Source organism: Muntiacus reevesi, chromosome 10 (assembly GCF_963930625.1).
Source record: "Muntiacus reevesi chromosome 10, mMunRee1.1, whole genome shotgun sequence".
Taxonomy (NCBI): domain Eukaryota; kingdom Metazoa; phylum Chordata; class Mammalia; order Artiodactyla; family Cervidae; genus Muntiacus; species Muntiacus reevesi.
This window is the reverse complement of record NC_089258.1, coordinates 3,967,357-3,987,076: the sequence shown is the minus strand read 5'-3', so window position 1 is coordinate 3,987,076 and position 19,720 is coordinate 3,967,357.

Below are 19,720 nucleotides of genomic sequence, written 5' to 3'. Positions count from 1 at the left end.
CTGCAAAAATATAATTTATAAAATAATGAGACACTGCTCTACAAAAACATTTTGCTTAATGTCACAAAAGTATTATGCCAACCTCTCTGAAATTATATGCTACCATTTGCAACTTGAATTTCTCATTCTAGACAAGCTTATTTTCACTAAACTACTTCTACCAAATGCCAGAATTGCCATCTTGTTTACTCTTGTTTAGTTAATAACTGTTTTATAAATCCTTCTTTTGAGTCCCATTCACTTTGTGGAGTCTTTCTTGGTCACTTCAATCCATGCTAACCTCTCCTTAATTCCTTTTGTGCTGGTATTTGATCCAGCCATTAGACATTTACCACACATATTTCTTTGCTCTCTTGTAATCACTTTTCATTTCAGTATGTTCCATGTTCTCAAGCAAGCATCTTAGGGATGAGGTCTATGTCTTAATATCCCTGGCATCCATCACAGTTGTGTTTTATTATGTTTTAGCATTTCCATGACAGACTATTCATTATATTTCCCCAAGCACAATTTTTAAGGTAGCTTGCCTGTTGGTGGTTTAGCCTCTAAGTCGTGCCTGACTCTTTGTGACCATGTGGACTGTAGCCCGCCAGGCTTCTCTCTCCATGGGATTTCCCAGGCAAGAATACAGGAGTGGGTATCCATTTCTTTCTCCAGGGAGTCTTCCTGACCCAGGGACCACATGTCCTGAGTCTCCTGCATTGACAGGTGGATTCTTTACCACTGAGCCACCTGGGAAGCCATCACAGTATGCTGTTCCAAATGACCTTCAACCAAGAAACAAATTTTGATTTAAATGTTTGTACAAGGCAAAGGACAGAATAAAGGATATGGAAATTCATGTTGTAAGAGTCTTGAATCATCCATGAAATGGTAATCTGTGAAAAGTTAAAGATTCATACTGTAAACTTGTTCAAAATTGTTCAAAAAATAAAACAAACCCTGAGGAAACCAAAATTGAAAAAAGACACATTGCTCATTGCAGCACTATTTACAATAGCTAGAACATGGAAGCAACCTAGCTGTCCATTGACAGATGAATGGATAAAGAAGTTGGGTACATATACACAATGGAATATTATTCAGCCATAAAAAGGAATGCATTTGAGTCTGTTCTGATGAGGTAGATGAACTTAGAACCTATTATACAGACTGAAGTGAGTCAGAAAGAGAAAGATAAAGTTTGTATTCTAATGCATATATGCAGAATCTAGAAAAATGATACTAAAGAATTTATTCACAGGGCAGCAATGGAGAAACAGACATAGAGAATAGACATATGGACATGGGGAGAGGGGAGGAGAGGGTGAGATGTATGGAAAGAGTAACATGGAAACCTACATTACCATATGCAAAACAGATAGCCAACGGGAATTTGCTGTATGTCTCAGGAAGCTCAAACAGGGACTCTGTATCAATCTAGAGGGATGGGGTAGGGAGGGAGATGGGAGGGAGGTTCAGAGGGGGGGGGATATATGTACACCTATGGCTGGATTCATGCTGAGGTTTGACAGAAAATAACAAAATTCTGTAAAGCAATTATCCTTCAATAAAAAAATAAAGTAAAAGAAAAAAGAGATGTCAATATTTGAGATACAATGAAAGCATATTCAATACTGAATTTGTTCAAAAGATGGGAGGAAAAAAGAGAAAATGGAGCCAAACAACAGATGAAACAAATAGAAAACAAATAGTAAGATGCTAAATAGAAACCAAACCATATCAATAATTATGTTACTGTAAATATTTTAAACATTTTGATTTAAATACAGTGATTTTCAGATCAGATAAAAAAGGTAACTCCAACCAAATGTTGTCTAAAGGAACCTCACTTTAAATATAAAAACACAGATTAAAAGGAAAAGGAGAGAACAAGGAGGTAAATACTAATAATAAAGAAAGCTACAATGACTACACTGATATCAGAAATAGTAAACTTAAGTCAAGAAAAATTACTAGATATGTCAAAAATTCTTATTTTAATGACTAATGTGAATTTTACTATAGATTCAATGATTGCCATCCAAAATCTCAATGGGTATTTTGCCAAAGCTGACAGCTGATCCAAAATTTTCGATGGAAATTGCTGGGTTTTGAGGAAAAGATTAACCTTAGATTGGAAGAGAAAATGTTATTAACAGAAACAAAAAGTGGAGATTAGGATGAATGCACAAAAATACATTGTGGAGCATGGAAAAAATTTGTCATAAGTCCCACCTGATGGCTATAGGCAATGAGGTCATCAGCTGAATAAGTAGCTGGACAGTAGTCTGAAATTTTTAAAGAGATGTTTGGTGTATTGGGATATCCTCTGAATTTAACTGTAGAATAAATGGTCTTGCAACTCAAAGTCAAATGAACAAAGTTAGTGGAGGTGATGGAATTCCAGTTAAGCTATTTCAAATCCTAAAAGATGATGCTGTGAAAGTGCTGCACTCGATACGCCAGCAAATTTGGAAAACTCATCAGTGGCCGCAGGACTGGAAAAGGTCAGTTTTCATTTCAATCCCAAAAAATGGCAATGCCAAAGAAAGCTCAAACTACCACACATTTGCACTCATCTCACACGCTAGTAAAGTAATGCTCAAAATTCTCCAAGCCAGACTTCAACAGTACGTGAACTGTGAAATTCCAGATGTTCAGACTGGATTTAGAAAAGGCAGAGGAACCAGATATCAAACTGCCAACATCCACTGGATCATCGAAAAAGCAAGAGAGTTCCAGAAAAACATCTACTTCTGCTTTATTGACTACACCAAAGTCTTTGATTGTGTGGATCACAACAAACTGTGGAAAATTCTGAAAGAGATGGGAATACTAGACCACCTGACCTGCCTCTTGAGAAATCTGTATGCAAGTCAGGAAGCAACAGTTAGAACTGGACATGGAACAACAGACTGGTTCCAAATAAGGAAAGGAGTACCTCAAGGCTGTATATTGTCACCCTGCTTATTTAACTTCTATGCAGAGTACATCATGAGAAACGCTGGACTGGATGAAGCACAAGCTGGAATCAAGATTTCCGGGAGAAATATCAATAACATCAGATATGCGGATGATACCACATTTATGGCAGAAAGTGAAGAATCAAAGAGCCTCTTGATGAAAGTGAAAGAGAAGAGTGGAAAACGTTGGCTTAAAACTCAACATTCAGAAAACTAAGATCATGGCATCTGGTCCCATCAGTTCAGTTCAGTCGCTCAGTCTTGTCTGACTCTTTGCAACCCCATGAATCGCAGCACACCGGGCCTCCCTGTCCATCACAAACTCCCAGAGTTTACTCAAACTCATGCCCATCAAGTCAATGATGCCATCCAGCCATATCATCCTCTGTTGTCCCCTTCTCCTCCTGCCCCCAACCCCTCCCATCACTTCATGTCAAATAGATGGGGAAACAATGGGAACAGTGAGAGACTTTAATTTTGGCTTCAAAATCATTGCAGATGGTGACTGCAGCCATGAAATTAAAAGACACCTGCTCCTTGGAAGAAAAGTTATGAGCAACCTAGACAGCATATTAAAAAGCAGAGACGTCACTTTGCCAACAAAGGTCCAGCTAGTCAAAGCTATGCTTTTTCCAGTAGTCATGTATGGATGTGAGAGCTGGACTATAAAGAAAGCTGAGCATTGAAGAATTGATACTTTTGAACTGTGGTGTTGGAGAAGACTCTTGAGAGTCCCTTGAATTGCAAGGAGATCCAACCAGTCCATCTTATGGACTGTACATCATCCTATGGACTGATGTTGAAGCTGAAACTCCAATACTCTGGCCACCTGATGTGAAGAACTGACTCATTGGAAAAGACCCTGGTGCTGGGAAAGATTGAAGGCAGGAGGAGAAGGGGATGACAGAGGATGAGATGGTTGGATTGCATCCCTGACTCAATGGACATAAGTTTGAGCAAGCTCCAGGAGTTAGTGATGGACAGGGAGGCCTGGCATGCTGCAGTCCATGGGGTCGCAAAGAGCTGGACAAGACTGAGCAACTGAACTGAACTGAAGGAGTCTAGGGGCATGTAAAAGGATGTTGAGGGGAAGTCTGAGACCTGGAGTAAGGTTTGAAAACTTGTACTTGTAGAAGAACCACTTTGGTAATTTATCTTCAAAGATTCTGAGAGGCTAGGGTATTGCATGGTTTAGATAATGATAAAATTTGGGATTTACTGAAAGATTGAACACTCCAGGCCTTCTCTGGTGGCTCAAACAGTAAAGAATCTGCCTGCAATGTGGGAGACCCAGGTTCATTCCCTGTGTCAGGAAGGTCTCCTGGAGAAGGGAATGGCTATCCACTCCAGTATTCTTGTCTGGAGTATTCCATGGACAGTGGATACTGGCAAGCTACAGTCCATGGGGTTGCAAAGAATCAGACACGACTGAGCGACTAGCACTTTCACTGTACACTCCAAGGTCCCAGTGGACATGCTATAGTGACCAAGAAGTTGGTAGATGATGACAGCACAGTCAAGGGAGCAAGGAAGGTATACATAGCAGAATGAATGGGTGTTCAAAATATTTGTATTTTCTTTTCATGAGCTTGGAATAGACAGGAAAATGCTAACTTCTATATATGGCTTGCTCTCTCTCTTTCTCTCCCTCCCTCCCTCTGTGTGTGTGTGTGTGTGTGTGTGTATACACTATACATAGATTTATATATTATTAATATATATTATATATTATTTATATTTATAAATCTCTATATATTTATAAGTATATGTATATATAAATATCTCTCTCTCAGAGACATGCACATGCATGTACACACAGACACAGGTGAGACTGATTTAAGATTAATGTTAGTTAGATATAAGAAACCTTATTTTGGACTGCAATCAGCTAGGGAGTCCTATTGCTAAAATATGCCAAACCTCTTCTTATAGGACATACAAGCAGATAATATTAGAAACACCTAAGAATTTTGAGCCCTTGGAAATTAACCCTTCATAATTACAAACGAGAAATTTATATTTGAAGAAATTTTCCACAAGCATATAAAGTCATCTACTGACAGTGTTGAAAGTAAACTGCACCATTTTTTGGAATCTCTTAGATCTATTCAAAATAATTGCTTGTATTGAGTTTTTTTTTAAATGAACAAATAGAATTCTAACTTGGGATTAGTTTCAGTTTGAGAAATAATTGCTTTCACCCTTACAACAATGATAGCCAAAAAAAAAAAAAAAAAAAACTGTAAATCCATAACTTCATAAGTTCATCATAAAGCTAAGGTTCTAAGGCAACAAATAAAAAGAAATCTAAAGAAAGGCAAGCACTTGAAAGGCATTTGCAAAGAGAGACAGAATTGCAGCCATGCTTACCTAGAGTAGATGTAGTCAGACAAGATTTAAAAAATTCAAAGTTGTCAATGTTAAGGTCAAGGGTGAGCTATTAAGAAAATATAGAATCATTGTGGACTGAAGATATAAGGAGACTCACATTAATTCCAAATTCTTCTCTGTCCAGCAATCCCACCCAGTGGAAACAGAAACTTATGTTTACTTCCATAGCTATATGAGATCATTTATAGCAACTTTACTCACAATTGCCCAAGCCTAGAAACAACCTTGATGCTTTACAACACTCAAACAATGGAAGACTATTTCACAAAAAAAAGAAACAAACTGTTGATACAACATTATAAGTTTCATATGCATTTTTCTAAATGAAAGATGGAAGGATAAACCAAAAGACTACTTAAGACTACATGATTATGGTCTTATACTCTTACTGCATGATCCCTTTTATATGACATCTGGAAAAGCTAAAGATATAGGAATGAAGAAGAGATCAATGTTTGCCAGAGACTGGGTAGGAAAAGAATTTGACTATAAAATAGCACTGTTGAGACTGTCCTGTAACTTGATCAAACTTTTACCTAGAATATCTGTCACCATTCCAATGAACTCATATTCCATGGAACCATTTTGGAAAATGCTGGTATAACAAGGAGAAGATTGGCTTTGGGGGTCCAAGATACTAGAGTTAGAAGTCTAGTTCTCACAGAAATACGACCTTGAGTGAGTTACTTAACATTTCTGAGTCTCAGTTTCCACATCAGTTAAATAAGAGATGTTGTCAGGGTTAACTGAACAATGAAAGGAAAATACTTTTAAAAATATTGATTCATTTCCTTTCTTTCCCTTGCTTGTTTTGAAAGGTCACTCCTAATGTCAGCAAATCCTGGCATTATTAAGCAGTTCTCTCTTCTTTCAGAAATCTAATTTTCTCCTTCCATGTGGTGTGCGAATTCAGGTAATAACACACATTAGAATGTGTCTAATACACTATCACCTATGTTTAGATTGAAGGTCTGAGGATCTCCTCTCTGAATAAATCATGCATTCTTTTCTAGGATTTATGTTTTGTGGAAGCCATCAATGGATTTAGCTGTGAGGCGCTTCTGCAGCAAGAAGCAGGGGAAATGAGCAGGAACTAAAAATCTTGAATATTAAAAATAACCCCCCAGAAGGCAAAATGACCTCCATTTGTTTATGCTCTCAAGCCCACGCTGAACAAGCTGCCACCAAAAGCTTTATTATACAACTGCAGAGCAAGATAACTTCCTCCACGTATTTGATAATAACTCAGACGTTTGAAAATGAGAAAGAAAAGCTAATGGCAATTTTTCAGAGTATCCTTGAATCTCACACAGAAAGAAAAGTAGGCAGGAGCCTACCACTGCAGCCTAGGTGAGAGTCAGTGAAGAGTTAAACTGGAGAGACTGGAGTGAGCTAACACAGGGGCATGACTTAAGAGGGAACCAGGTGGGGAGCATTCTCAGTGCTGGCATTGCCTTAATCCTGCCTTCACCTCGAACCTGTGCATTAAAGAGGATTCTAGTATTTCAAGTGTGGCACCCTGAGCAGAAATGGAGAAGTTGAAGGACTTCTGGTGGTCCAGTGCTTAAGTAAGACTATGCACTTCCACTGCAGGGGGTGCGGGTTTGATCCCTTGTCAAGGAACTAAGCTCCCACATGCCGCTTGCTGCAGCCAAAAAGAAAAAAAAAAAAATGGACAAGTTGGGAGGAAGTGTTCTGGAGGACAGAAAAAATTGAGGAGCTTGTTTCAGACAGGTTAAGTTTAAGGTACCAGTGGGATGTCCAGGTGGAGATTCCAGAGGACTGTTAGAAATAAAGATTTGGGTGCTCTGGTGAAGACCTATGTTTGAGAGATATGTTTGAGAAAAATCCCCTCAGAAATACTACAGCAATTCCACTACATACAAATCTTTAAGTTGGAACCTTTCAACAATGTGAACATATGTTCCATCCACATCAGGCGTGAGTGAAGTTGCAGCTTGCCCTGTATCTCTGATTGCGGATGCTCCTTCAGCTCCATCATCTCCCACCCCGTCTCCTCCTTGAGTCAGTAACTGTTCTTGCCTGTTCACTCAGTGCCAGCCCCTGTATACCAGCTGTTGCACTGGTGTGGTGGCTAACTCATGCCCAACTCTTGTGATCCCATGGACTGTAGCCCACCAGGATCCACTGTCCATGGGATTCTCCTGGCAAGAATACTGCAGTGGGTTGCCATTTCCTTCTCTAGAGGATCTTCCCAATCCAGGGATCAAACCCAGGTCTCCTGCATTGCAGGCAGGTACTGGACTCCTGTATTTTGCAAGGAACTGTACTGTAAGATTTGGAAAAGGAAATGGCAACCCACTCCAGTATTCTTACCTGGCAGGCTACGGTCCATGGCATCGTAAAGAGTTTCAGACATGACTGAGCAACTATCCCTCACTCACTCACTGTAAAATTAAAAATGTTTTCTTTATTTTTGTGTTTGTTGTTTATGTATTATTTGTCTGAAAAGCATCATTGTAAACCTGCAACATCACAGTACTATATAGCCAATTGTGTTAGCTGGGTATCTAGGGTAACTTTGTTGGACTTATGAATAAATTGAACTTAGGAACATGCTCTCGGAATGGAATTCACTCATATGTAGGGGACATACTATAGTTGATGCCCTGGGTGTGGTTGAAATCACCCAAACAGAGAGAGCAGAGAAAGAGTCAGGGATGGGAAAAGAGAACAGGGAAAGAAGTTCACTGAGAACAGAGATCAGAGGTCAGGTGGAAGCTAAGAGAGGGGGAGTTTCAAACAGGCAGCATTAATCAACAGGATCAAATACTGTCACGTGACCAGGAGGTGCAGCTCAACCAAGCATGTGCACTCATTTTTCTGATTCTATATGAAGCCTAGAGATTCACTCTTAAGAGAAGGGTTGGAGCAAAATTCACTCCTATCACTCATAGATGAAAACCAACTCATATTACCTATAGATGAAAATACACTCATATCACCTACAAGCCAAACAATAAAACAGATAAATTCACCAAAATCTTCTTACCTCATACTTCCTGGATGTCCAGGAAGAAAAGAAAAGAACTCTACATTGTTGGTTAACTCTTTTTCTCCCAATTCAGTATAAGCAGATCTGATTTATTGAACTATTTCTCATATTTGTACTCAGTCTTTTTTTAAAAACTTCATTTTGAATAGTGAGTTTCTTGAGAGCAAGGGTCTCATTTATTTAACACTATACACCCAGTAGGGCTTCCCAGATGGCTAGTGGTAAAGAACATGCCTGCTAAATTCAGGAGACTTAAGAGACGCATGTTAGATCTATTGGTGAGGAAGATCCCCTGAAGGAGGGCATGGTAACCCACTCCAGTATCCTTGCCTGGAGTATTCTATGGACAGAGAAGTCTGGCAGGCTACAGTCCACAGGTTCGCAGAGTCAAGCATGACTGAATGACTACCGCTTTCACACATTTATCTACCCTGATAAAGCAAAGCACTGATTCAAAAAGATGCATACACCCCAATGTTTACAACAGCATTATTTATAATTGTCAATGTATGAAAGCAATCTAAGTGTTCATTAACAGATGAATGGATAAAGAAGATATATAGATATATATATATATATAGTATATTTTTTATTTATATATATATATAGCATCTTCTTTATTTATCCATATATATATATGGATATATATGGAATGAAATACTACTAAACCATAAAAAAGAAGGAAATTTTTGAGATTTGCAGCAACATGAATGAACTTGAAATGAAATCTCAGACAGAGAAAGACAAATACTGCATGACATCACTTAAATGTGGACTCTTAAAAAATATGACAAACTAGTAAATATAACCAAAAAAAGAAGTAGATTCACAGATATAGAGAAAAACTAGTGGTTATGAGGTGGGGGCAATTTAAGGGTAAGGAATTAAGAGGTACAAACTATTAGGTTGAAAATAAGCCACAGGATATCTTGTACAATTTGGGGAATATAGCCAATATTTTATAATAACTATATGTGAAGTCTAAACTTTAAAAGTTTTCATCACTATAATGTATACCTGTAACTTATATAATATTGTTCATCAACTATACTTCAAGAAAATAAAAGAAAACCAAAGCCAAACCAAACAAAAAATAATAAAAAGTAAAAGGCCCTCAGTAAATATTTGTGAGGGGAATGAACATAGGGGAAGATGACTGTAAAGTAATAGGAAGGAATCAAACCTTATTTGAAAGTCATCTTGTCTTAATTCAAGTGTATATACAATAGGAGATTTTTAACTATAGGAAATGATTGAGATTATTGAAGGGGGTGATAGAGGATGAGATAGTTGGTGGCATCATTGACTCAATGGACCTGAGTTTGAGCAAACGCTGGGAAATAGTGAGGGACAGGGAAGCCTGGCATGCTACAGCTCATGGGGTCGCAAAGAGTCAGACACGACTTAGTGACTGAACAACAATTAAGAATAATATCCCTGCCTTTTGAAATTTTCAGTCAGTGTGCATTTATCCTGGTTCCAGGTCTACTGTTCGTCTGGCGGTGTATAACCAAAGCATAGCTATAATTTCTTATACCCATGAAGAGCTTTTGTAATATTGTCTGCCCATTTGAAACCTGCTTAGCCTACTGACTGGAACAGGTGTCCAGGTATCAGAGGACAGTGAAGAGACTTGTACCTTTCCTATTTCACACCTGTTGGTAGGAGATGTTTTTTAAGTAGAATAATAAAAAGAAATAGAGGGGCTTTCCTAGTGGCTCAGTGGTAAAGAATCTGTCTGCCAATTCAGGAGTCATGGGTTCAACCTCTGATCTGAGAAGACCCCACATGCCATGGAGCAACAAAGTCCGTGTGCCACAACTACTGAACCCGAGCTCTAGAGCTCGGGAACCACAACTACTGAAGCCTGTGACCCTTGATCCCACGCTCTGCAACCAGAGATGCCACCACAACTAGAGAAAAGTCTTCTCAGCAACAAAGACCCTGCACACCAAAAATAAATAAGTAAAATTATTTTTTAAAAGAATAGAAGATTGAAGTGGAATTAGAGGCTGAGAAGTAAGCACAAATGATTCAGATTTCTTCAGAAAAATAATGTAGTTTTCCTAAGGATCTTCTTGATTTCAAGATAAAACTTAGATTTGCATGTCACCGTTTCCCCAGGCCACAGCCACAAGTGTATTCCCATATTTTCTGTATCCACCCATTTGGCGAAGTGTTACTATTTCAGAACAATTATTTTGATGACAAAATAATAGGTGGCGATGCACCCTCTCCTCAGCATAAGACAGCTGTGCAAACCTTCAGGCAGACCCAAGGGAGACTCGGGGGCTTCAGTGTTTCCGAGCAAACCAGGACACTCTGGAATCAACCCCAGGAAGTCAACACCCATCCTCCTCAACACTGTGCTCCCAGGAAAACCATAGACAGATCAATGGCAGGAACATGCTCGCCAAAATCCATGGTGGATAAATGGAGAAATGCAAGAGAAAGCCCTAATGAAAGAGCCATGGGGACTGGCTGCCAAGTACAACTGCCCCTTTCTTAAAGCTGTTTGTGCAGGTGTGCGGTCAGACAGTTCTGAAAGGGGAGCCTCCCTTGGGCCCGTCCTGGCCATGGACAGTCTGATCATAATGCACCATGGCTTAGTTAAAGACAGTCATGGTGGGGAAACCCACTCCCTTACCTTAAAATTAAAAATTTCTCCACTGCATGTAACATGGCTCCATGTTTTGCTTGGTTTTATGTCTTACTTTTTGATACTTGAGGGGAGAAAAAACTTTGAGCTTTTTTTCTTTGCTTTTCTCTCACCCCCCCCCCTTTTTTTATTAGAATGAAGCCTTTGAAAGTTACCAAGGCAACAGCAATTCAAGCAAATAGAGAATGGTGTGTAGTGAAGCTAAAACAAATGCAATCAATCATTGATTTGGCACCTACTATATTCTAGACACATAGTAAATGGACACTTAGAATGATGGAACAAAAAATTATAGCAATCATAATGCTATATTGCTATAATGCTTTTCTGTATCATGTTTTCTGAAATTTATTCTACCACCTAGAAATCAAATAGTGACAATTAAAATTTTAAAGGACACATCTTTAAAATTAGCATTCCAATGAAAATCAGAATAAAGATGTTCTAGGAAAAAAAAATTAGTCCATACACTAATTCTATATCCTGTTTGTCCCATCTAGGTCCACTTTTTATCCTTCTCCCACCTACTCTGTGTTATAAGATACTGATCTCTAAGAAATCAGTTATAATAAGGAATCTTTTGTCTACTGGCTTCTGGTTGCAGTTGGCCTATGGGAGGCTCTGGTAGGAAACCAAAGGGAGAAGAACAGTGTTGGGCTATTCATTGCTCAGAAATCTTCCTACAAAGCCAGCTAGGACTAGCACTATCCCTTGACCAATTCCTCTTAAGTTGCGTGTGTGTGTGTGTGTTTTAGCCACTCAGTCGTGCCCAACTTTTGGCGACTCCATGGACTGTACCCCACCAGGATCCTCTATCCATGGAATTCTCCTGGCTAGAATAATGGAGTGGGTTGCTCTGCCCTTCTCCAGGAGATCTTCCCAACCCAGGGATCAAACTCACAGCCAGGGATCCAACCCAAGTCTCCTGCATTGCAGGCAGGTTCTTTAATGCTGAGCCACCAGGAAAGCCCAGAAGGAGAGCTAGGTTTCAGTTAAAATGGAAAGTGAAATAATCCCAAACATTAGACCATAAGGTTCTTTCTTGATGAAACAATATAAAAATAAATTTCAGTCTAGTTTCTAAAAAAGCATGCTTTAATTTACAGTAAAATTAAAAGTATGTTCCATTTTTTAAATGGGAAAAATTAAAATGTGCATATGATAAAATATTTAAATAGATATAGGTAATAATGAATAATGCCTATTATATATGTAAATTTCCATTTTTCTCCTTCTTGGTTAGAGAATCCAGTGTAAAGATTTATTTTAATAAAATTAAGATTATAAACTTTAATAGTATGCTGACACAAGCTAAGCATTTTACTTGAAGGCATTCCTTTATCATATGTCAATACCACTCAAAAATAATTAAGTGAATTCTAAACCCAAAAAAATAAACTTATTTACAAAACAGAAGTGGAGTCACAGATGTAGAAAACAAACTTACGGTTGTGTGTCTGTGTGTTAGTCACTCAGTCGTATCCAACTCCTTGCAACCCCATGGACTGTAGCCCACCAGGTTCCTCTGTCCATGGGTTTCTCCAGGCAAGAAGACTGGAGTGGGTTACCATTTCCTCCTCCAGGGGATCTTCCTGACCCAGGGGTCAAATCCACATCACCTGCTTCTCCTGCATTGAACCAAGAATGTATCTAAAGGCACAGGAGGCCTGGGCTCCAAAGAGGATGCCATGGGCCACAGGTTAAACAGAGGAGATTAAAAACAAAGATCATCTTTCAATGTCTTTCAAATACATACTAAAACAAGGAAAACAGGTTTTTTAAGGCATAAATCTACAAGGACAAAGCAAAAGAAATATGTATTTTTCCTCCCCAGCCCCTCAGGGAAAAAAAAAAAAAAAAAAAACACACAGAAGACTGGATGTTTCTTAGGAAGTGGAGTAGAAAGGCTTAAGGAACTCCAGGACCAGAGTCCTGAATAGGGATTACAGAAAAAGTAAATGTATTGAACAATGAGACTCACTGCTCCATACCTTATTTGACTCCTAGAATAAAAGCAGCCAGCTTATAAACCCCCAACAGAAGATTAAAAGACTCTTTTCTGGTGAAACTCATCAGCCCAGTGAAACAGCCTGCCCGTGTCATCCTACAGCAAACCCACCGGTTGACAAGCTTTGCACAAAGGTTACCTTTTAAAATGTCACTCCCAAATATTAAATACTGTCATGGATCATCAGATATTTGAGGAAAGCCTGAAACATGATGGACAGAGACCAAAACAAACAAAAGGTCCTAAAGGAAAGGGAAGAAAAAGAATTTTTTAATATGATTAATGTTCTTATAGAGATAAGATATTGAATCTGTGAAACAGAACATGATGCTATTTTTAACAAGGAACATTCCAAGAACTAGAAAAATTCTTGGAAATTAAAAATAAGAGCACAAGTACAACACTCAAAATAAGGAAACTGGAAGAAAAGATAAAATATCTTAAAGAGTAAAATGAAAACAAAGAGATTAAAAAACAGAAGCAAAAGTTGAAAAGGCAGTATGTTCAATACTGAATATGTTGGTACTCAGAAAGAAGAATTGATTTATTAATAATACAAAAGATTTACAGAACTTCTGATCATGAGTTTGTGTACTGAAAGGACCTACCAACATAATAAATATCTCTTAAAACATCCACACCTTAGCATCTCATTATGAAACTCCAAGACTTTCAGGATAAAAAGATCAAAACATTTTCCAAGAGAAAATACAAATTCACACAAATTAGAATGGCAATGGCCTTCTTAATGGCATCTCTGGAAATTATGAGGTCATGGATCAATTTCTTCAAAATTCTGAGAGAAAATAATATCTACCTAGAATTCCATATGTAGCCAAAAACCTAAAGTAATACTGAAATAAAGATAATTTCATACATGAAAAGTGTTGGTTAATTTACCTCCCAAGCTACCGAGTAAGGTTGTCTGCCAGAATAAAGGAGTAACCCAGGAGAGAGGATAACTCAGAATCTAGAAATTCTCATAGCATCAGGAACAAAGACCCTAAAACTATCTAAACAGTTAAAATGTATATCAAGAATCAAAATATATCAGTCTTTTAAAGAGCAATCCTGCATGCTAGAAGAAAATGGAACACAGACTTTAAAATTCTTAGGGAAAATCAGTTTCAACCAAGAATTCTTTATTCAACCAAACTATCAATCGGGTGTTGGAGTAGGTAAAGGTTGGTTTGTCCCCACGATATCTAGGGTTAGATATTCGGCTTATCAATTCCTCCTGCAGCTAAGGCATAGCTTCTATCTACTTACATCATTCTCAAGCAGAGTCATTATAAATGGCACAGACTGTGCACTGCACTAGTAATGGAGATAGAAGATGAGCTTTACATCAAGCAGGATGTCGGTGACGCCTTCTGGAGCTGTTCAGTTTTGGAGCTGGTAGCAGTCACAGTAAGTGTGAAGAGATGAGCTTCTAGCAGTTTCAGGTTGAAGATTACAGGACTACAAAGTGATATTCAGTATCATACATTTGGGGGAAAGCCAGATAGCGATCTGCTACTAAATAAATAAGTTTAATTATCATAATGCTGTGGATCTGTGTCTACTGATTATTTCAACATATATGAGCTGATCATATTTTCCCTTTTCTATAGTCTATCAATTCTAAACAAAAGCAGAAAAAAGAATGTAAGCAAAGGTTTTAGTACTCATCCTGGATGTTAAAACATCACCAAAACTGTTATCTATAATTCATTAGTAAAAGCACATGCTTCTCCTTGGGTGAAGTAGGAATAAAAGAATACAGTACCATGTGTGAGTCACTGGCTTGCATTTCAGAGGGAACTATTCTGGGCTTGAACGCTAAATTAGCCAATCTGAAATTTAAAACCACAAAGCAAGGCACACACCAATCAAAATTCAAAAGAAAAGCAAACAAAATATTTCTCCAGAAAATTTCAAAACATCAAAAGATATTTTGAACTGAATATCAGGATATTCAAAGGCATCTCGACTAGATAAGAATTTGGAATACGACAGTTATTTTAAACAGCATTCAACACCATCACGTTTACACATTTTTCCATCATTAAAATCTCTTAAATGTATATTGCTTATTTCATCCTCTTCCTCTTTTCATAAGTCCCAACCTTCACTTAAAGTATCTTCCCTACCACTCAGACCCTACCCAAGCTTCAGAGCCAAGTGAAAACTTCACTATCCCCACCTATGACTGACCTCACCATCTTCTAATTTTCACCCTTATCTCCTGTAGCATCATGTATTGGGGTACTTAGATGATGGAAGGCATATCTAATGAAGTAACAAGTCTTATTTCTTCAAGTAGGTTTTAAGCTTCTTGAGAGCACAGACCTGTCCTTGGCTTCCATGCAACCAATAGCACTTAGCTGAGAACTGGAATAGAGTAGATATTCAGTAGATCCTCACCAGTTATTTTACCATTGTTTTCTGTGGCAGAAGGCCATACTTAACCCAGATGCAAAAAGAGACCATTTCTTTTTCTCTTGTATCACATAGAAAAAATAACTGGTAAGGATCTACTGAATATCTACTCTAATCCAGCTCTCAGCTAATTGCTATTGGATGCATGGAGGCCAAGGTGAGGTCTGTGCTCTCAAGAAGCTTAAAATCTACTTGAAGAAATAAGACCTGCTACTTCATTAGATATGCCTTAGTACCCCAGAAAGCGAAGAAGAACTAAAGAGCCTCTTGACAAAGGTCAAAGAAGAAAGTAAAAGTTCAGTACAGTCACTCAGCTGTGTCCAACTCTTTTCGACCCCATGTACTGCAGCATGCCAGGCCTCCATGTCCATCACCATCACCCGGAGTTTACTCAAACTCATATCCATTGACTCAGTGATGCCATCCAACCATCTCATTCTCTGTCATCCCCTTCTCCTCTCACTTTCAATCTTTCTGAGCACCAGGGGCTTTTCAAATGAGTCAACCCTTCACATCAGGTGGTCAAAGTATTGGAGTTTCAGCTTCAGCATCAGTCCTTCCAATGAATATTCAGGACTGATTTCCTGTAGGATGAACTGGTCAGACATCCTTTCAGTCCAAGGGACTCTCAGGAGTCTTCTCCAACACCACAGTTCAAAAGCATCAATTCTTTCTCTCACATCCATACATGAATACTGGAGAGACCATAGCGTTAGTCAACGGACCTTTGTTGGCAAAGTAATGTCTCTGCTTTTCAATATGCTGTCTAGGTTGGTCATAACTTTTCTTCCAAGGAACAAGTGTCTTTTAGTTTCATGGCTGCAGTCACCATCTGCAGTGATTTTGGAGCCCCAAAAAAAGTCTCTCACTGTTTCCCCATCTATTTGCCATGAAGTGATGGAACCGGATGGATGATCTTAGTTTTCTGAATGTTGAGCTTTAAGCCAACTTTTTCACCCTCCTCTTTCACTTTCATCAAGAAGCTCTTTAATTCTTCACTTTCTGCCTTAAGGGTGGTGTCATCTGCATATATGAGGTTATTGATATTTCTCACACAATCTTGATTCCAGCTTGTGCTTCATCCAGTCCAGCATTTCTCATGAGATACTCTGCATATAAGTTAAATAAGCAGGGTGACAATATACAGCCTTGATGTACTCCTTTCCCTATTTGGAACCAGTCTGTTCCATGTCCAGTTCTAACTGTTGCTTCTTATGAACCATGCTGTAGGGCCACCCAAGATGGACAAGTCATGTTGGAGAGTTCTGGCAAAAAGTGGCCCACTGGAGAAGGGAATGGCAAACCACTTCAGTATTCTTGCCTTGAGAACCCCATGAACAGTATGAAAAGGAAAAAAGATAGGACACTGAAAGATGAACTCCCCTGGTCAGTAGGTCCCTATATGATACTCGAGATCAGCAGAGAAATAACTCCAGAAAGAATGAAGAGATGGAGCCAAAGCAAAAATAGCACCCAGTTGTGGATGGGGCTGGTGATGGAAGTAAAGTCCGATGCTATGAAGAGCAATATTGTATGGGAACCAGGAACGTTAGGTCCATGAATCAGTGCAAATTGGAAGTGGTCAAACAAGAGATGACAAGTGTGAGCATCGACATTTTAGGAATCATCAAACTAAAATGGACTGGAATGGGTGAATTTAACTCAGACGACCATGATATCTACTACTGTGGGCAAGAATCTCTTAGAAGAAATGGAGTAGCCATCATAGTCAACAAAAGAGTCTGAAATGTAGTACTTGGATTCAATCTCAAAAACGATAGAATGATCTCTGTTCATTTCCTAGGCAAACCATTCAATATTACAGTAATCCAAGTCTATGCCCTAACCAGTAACGCTGAATGAAGCTGAAGTTGAATGAAGACATACAAGACCTATTAGAACTAACATCCAAAAAAGATGTCCTTTTCATTATAGGGCACTGGAATGCAAAAGTAGGAAGTCAAGAGATACCTATGCATGTATATTATCTGTGGTGAAACAGACCACCAGCCCAGGTGGGAGGCATGAGTCAAGTGCTCGGGCCTGTTGAGCTGGGAAGATCCAGAGGAATCGGATGGAGAGGGAGGTGGGATGGGAGACCAGGATGGGGAATTCATGTAACTCTATGGCTGATTCACATCAATGTATGACAAAACCCCCTGAAAAATAAAAATAATAATAATTTTTAAAAAAATTAAAAATAAATAAAAGTGTGAGACTTCAAAAAAAAAAAAAAAGAGAGATACCTGGAGTAACAGGCAAATTTGGCCTTGGAGTACAGAATTAAGCAGGGCAAAGGGTAACAGAGTTTTGCAAGAGGACGCACTGGTCATAGCAAACATCCTCTTCCAACAACACAAGAGAAGACTCTACACATGGACATCACCAGATGGTCAACACCAAAATCAGATTGATTATATTCTTTGCAGCCAAAGATAGAGAAGTTCTATATCATCAGCAAAAATAAGACTGGGAGCAGACTGTGGCTCAGATCATGAACTCCTTATAGCCAAATTCAGACTTAAATTGAAGAAAGTAGGGAAAACCACTAGACCATTCTGGTATGACTGAAATCTAATCCCTTATGATTATACAGTGGAAGTGACAAATACAGTCAATGGATTAGATCTGTTAGACAGAGTGCCTGAAGAACTATGGACGGAGGTTTGTGACATTGTACAGGAGGCAGGGATCAAGACCATCCCCAAGAAAAAGAAATGCAAAGGGCAAAATGTTGTCTGATGAGGCCTTACAAACAGCTATGAAAAGAAGAGAAGTGAAAGACAAAGGAGAAAAGAAAAATACCCATTTGAATGAAGAGTTCCAAAGAATAGCAAGAAGAGATAAGAAAGCCTTCCTCAGTGATCAATGCAAAGAAATAGAGGAAAACAATAGAATGAGAAAGACTAGAGATCTCGTCAAGAAAATTAGAGATACCAAGGGAAATTTTCATGCAAAGATGGGCACAATAAAAGACAGAAATGGTATGGACCTAAGAGAAGCAGGAGATATTAAGAAGAGGAGGCAAGAATACACAGAAGAACTATACAGAAAACATCTTCATGACCCAGGTAATCAAGATGGTGTGATTACTCACCTAAAGCCAGACATCCTGGAATGTGAAATTAATATGTAGTATTAATATATATATATATTGAATATATATTATATCTATATAATTCCAATAATATAATATTATTATAGATTGTATTATAGTTCAACTTATCTCTCTCGCCAGTCTTACTTTTTTCACCTGCCCATAGGTATAGATCCATAGAGTACTGATCAATAAAATTCCTACATGTTGATCTGCATCTCAGAGTCTGCCTCTTGGGAAGTCTGACTTGTGATAATTTCCTTGACACGATCTAGATCATACAACATCTCACCTCTGCTGACACTTATAATATGCTTCTCCAAGCTCTCTATGCTACTGCCACCCTAGCCTTCTTTCAGCTCCTTGAATATGGCATTTTTCTCCCTGCCTCTGAATCTTCATGCACTTTATACCCTACCTACCCATTTAATCCCAACCCACCTCTACTGCCATTTTTTTTCCCGTCATTTCACCTCTTTGCCTTATCAATTCTTACTCTATATTCAAATCTGTACTCCAGCTCAAAGAAGTCTTTCCTTTCCCCCAAGACTATTTAGTTGCCCTTTCATTAGCTCTTACAGCCTACTATACTTCTCTCTCAAGGCACTTTAAAGGAACTATAATGAAATTTTCTGTAACTAATTGTAAAATATTTGTCTCCATTGATATAACATCAGATCTATGCTTTTATCATTTGCTACTATTTTTTTGTTCGGTCACTAAGTCATGTCTGACTGCTTGCAACCCCATGAACTGTAGCCTGCCAGGCCTCTCTCTCCATGGAATTCCCCAGGCAAGAATACTGGAGTGGGTTGCCATTCCCTTCAGGGGATCTTCCTGACCCAGTGATCAAACTCGCATCTCCTGCTTTTCAGGCAGATTCTTTACCATCTGAACCACCTGGGAAGCCCATTTGACACTATAGTTCTAGCACAGAACTTTGCATGTAGTAGACACTCAAAAAGTTCTAACTCATCATATATAACACATTCAATAACCATTGACATCACTGGAGCTATATTGCCCAATCATCTTACAATAACAGTGAATAAATAAAGGGATACAAAGCAGTCACCAAAGTCATACTTGTATATCTACACAGAAAAGCTAAACCTATAGCTTAGTTCAATCCCTGGTCCTCCTAGTTATAAAAGAACCCGTCACTCCCCACTTTTCAACAAAA